The sequence below is a fragment of the Felis catus genome, chromosome C1 (genome assembly GCF_018350175.1).
Source record: "Felis catus isolate Fca126 chromosome C1, F.catus_Fca126_mat1.0, whole genome shotgun sequence".
NCBI classification, from domain to species: Eukaryota; Metazoa; Chordata; class Mammalia; order Carnivora; family Felidae; genus Felis; species Felis catus.
The window spans coordinates 212973630-212977155 of NC_058375.1; positions in this window are offsets into that span (position 1 = coordinate 212973630).

The following is a 3526-nucleotide window of genomic DNA, read 5'->3' on the forward strand; positions in this document are numbered from 1 at the left end:
TGCAGTCTTGTGCTCTCTCGGAGGACTTAGCCACACCCGCCAGAGGCTGGTGGGGCTTGAGCAGCTGAGGCAGAGGTCTCAGTTCACAGTGGGAGTACAGGAGAGGGGTGTGAAACAGGGAAGAGATGACAGTCCATTCAGGTGCGGTGGCCCCTGAGGACAACTGAGGCCTACCCAGTTCTGCTGGGGCAACGATGGGAAACAGACCATATACCTCAGAGTAATCCCACCGGAGGCAGGAAAGCTGGATGTTTAGACACCCGTCCCATTGGTCCTCAGTTAAGGGCTGCTGGAAGGGAGGTGGTTCTTTCTCCCAGGACTTTCCTCCGCTCCAGAGATGAAGCTCCCAGGCAAAGAAGGCAGATGGCTGCACTTGGGAGTCCAGAATGCACTGAAGCCCTCAGTAATGACCAGGGGATGTGAGGGGGCAGGGAGCCAGCCTACCTGTAACAGGGAAGGCGGGACTGGGCCAGGTGGGCCGGGCCAGTCCGGAGGAACCTCGCAGCCCACTCATCACCTCCCCATCCCGGGATTTCCTTTCCTAAACAGGCACTGACTGACAGGCTGGGAGAGGGTCCCTACCCCTGGACTGAGAGTCACCTCTTCTGGGAAGCAGCCCCCCCGAGAAGAATGCAGACTTCCAGGCTGGGGCAGGGTCACGCTACAGTCCTGTCCTGAGGGTCAGCATGAAGGGGGCATAGACCTGGTGCCGAGGACTGGGACCCCTGGTCAGCCTGGCTCCTCTGACTGAAGACACTCAGCTCCTTTTCCCAGCATATTAATCAGTCCCTTTTCATTGTCCCCATCGGACAACCTCACCCAACCTGACCTGAACAAAACGGGGATGTATTGGCTCCCGTCAAGAGGGAAATTCCAGCGCAGATGTGGCTGGTTCCGGGGGTGCAGACCGTAGCCCCAAACCTGTTTCTGCTTTTGCAGGGTCACCTATCTTCAGGCAGGGGGCCTGATGGCTGCAGCAGCAACAGCCCCCCAGCCTCTGAAGGTCAAGTCTGGCAGGGAAGGTGGTCTGTTTCCCAGCAGCAAAAGGGCTCTGATCAGCCTCTGATCAGGTCCTGTGTCCCTCCTGGAACCCATGCTCTGCCCAGGGGAAGGCAATGCTCTGACTGGCCAGGCTACAACCACCTGTGGAACTGAGGGTCAACCCCACGGAAAGTCTGAGGACTGACAGCAGGGAAGAGGCCAAATGATAATTTTCGTAACCTGTTACCCAAAGAAGTGGGAACGCATGCCAGGCAGCTAAAAACCACAGCTTTCCACTCCAGATGGTTTTGGGCCTGTGACCAGAGCTCTAGTGCTGCCCTCCACTGCTGCCCCCTTCCCCTCCACCCCCACCATTTCACCAGGATGAATGCCTGAGTCGCTAGGAGTCAAGAATTCACAGTTGCCTTGAGCCACGGACCCATGGCATTTGGATTCCTCAGGGCAGTGGTGACCTGGGCAGTCCCACCCTCCCACCTGCGGGAAATGTGACTGGCTGTCATCATGACTGGGGGATACTATGGGCTGTTAGTGATGAAGGCTGAGAATGCAAAGCACAGGACAGTCCCACACAACAAAGAGTTATCCCACCCAAAATGCCAATAGCATTCTCTTTGGCAATCACTGCCACCGGGGCTCACCCGTGGATACTCTGGTAGTACACTGCCCTTGCATTGGGTCTCGGTACTGGTCATGGTACCATAGGCATCACTCTCGAAGAGCGGAAACCATGCATGATAAACGGTCACATGCCAAGCATCCCCCAAGTAATGGGGGGATGTTGGTATGTTCTGTTCTGTTGGTATTTCCTGTAGGACATACCCTCTTCCCTCTATTTGTTAGGTCCTGGAGGCAGACACCGGCTGTTTTTCCTCTCTCGAATCCTTCCTGGCACATAATAGAATCTCATGAATGAATAAGCCTGCCCCCACTGGGACCATTTTTTGATAAGCTGAGATTTGGTTTAGGCCATTGCGTTCAGGGTGGCTTACAGTGATCGTTGGATTGAACTATTTTAATTACCACCAATTTCGAGCAACAGCCCCAACAGGCGCTTTGGAGAGGGAAGAGGAGAGCTAGAAAGAAGCGTGGCCAAGTATACTTCTGACCACAGTGCGAGAACTAAGGCTACCGTGGCTGTGAGTTTGGGGACAGCCTGGCTGAGGCTGGGCCTGTGGGTCTAGCATCTTCACCAGGCTAGATTCAGACCTTGGCTCTGACTGTGGTCTCTAGACCACAGACTGGCTATTCCTGAGAAAGTCGGGCCTGCAGCAGTCCTTCTGAGGGTGGAAGACGTACACCGGAAGAGGCTACAAGAGGTGAAGAACCAAGTCCAGGCTGCCCGAGCCCCCTGCAGCTGCCCATCTGGCCCACCCAGCTAACTGGCGCCAGGTGCTAGGACCAACTGAAAGGTCCCGAGCTTTTCAGATACTTCTCTGGTCCTCCTCCTTCCCACCCTACCCTCCAGAGGACAACCACTCTCCCACTGGCCACGAAACCTGGTGGGCCACAGGTAGAATGAGTAAGCAGGATGCAGGGAACTAAAATGACAAGTCCAGTCGTAAAACTGAGGAGGAACACCCAAGGGCAGCCCCTTCCATCTCCTCTGAGGTCCCAGGCTCAATGCCATGTTTGGCAGGGCAGTAAATCAGGCCTGTGGCTGCTGGTAGCCCATAGAGGTAAGACAGCTTTTCACGCTGCTGCTGCAAGTTCTGGCTTCACTGGAAGATTCTAGAAGACCGTTTCTCCCCAGCCAGCGCTCCTCGGTATAGGCAGCGACAGCATACACATTAATAACATGCAGATACTATACTCTCACGACACCTCACACAGCCAGTCATGGAGACTCGGAGCAGGAATTTAAGTTGGCAAAGTGCCCTTGTGAACGATTCATAATACGTTCCTGGCCAAAGTCAGGGAACTGAGCCATGAGCTGGCAAAAGGACTGGGGCTAAGAAGTCTTAAGGTACCTCCTTACTGGGAGTGTTGCATTGTTAGCTGCCAAGGAGGGAAGTATCCAAGGAAGAAGGCCAGTTGTTCTTAGCTGCAGGGCTGAAGCAGGGATCCAGGCTCAAACTCCTCCAGGAGGTTGAGAGCTAAGGAGTTCTGTTCGAGTCCGGGGCGACTGATCCCACTTACGAAGAACATAAAATAGGGGCACCAGGGAAGATCAGTAGTTGAGCATCTGACTTCGGCTCAGGTCATGATCTCACAGTTCGCGGGTTCGAGCCCCACATCAGGCTCTGCGCTGGCAGCTCAGAGCCTGGAGCCTGCTTCGGATTCTGTGTCTCCCTCTCTCTCTCTCTCTCTCTCTCTGCCCCTCCCCCACTTGTGTGCTCTCTCTCTCTCTCTCTCTCTCTCTCTCTCTCTCTCTCAAAAATAAATAAACATTTAAAAAAGGAGTACATAAAATGGATGAATTGGACAATCTGCTTGTCTTGCATTAGACTCAGGATGAAAGGTCTGGGTGGGCCAGCTCCATGAAGATGCTGAACCCCTGGGATTGTGTTCTCTTTTTTACCTTTCT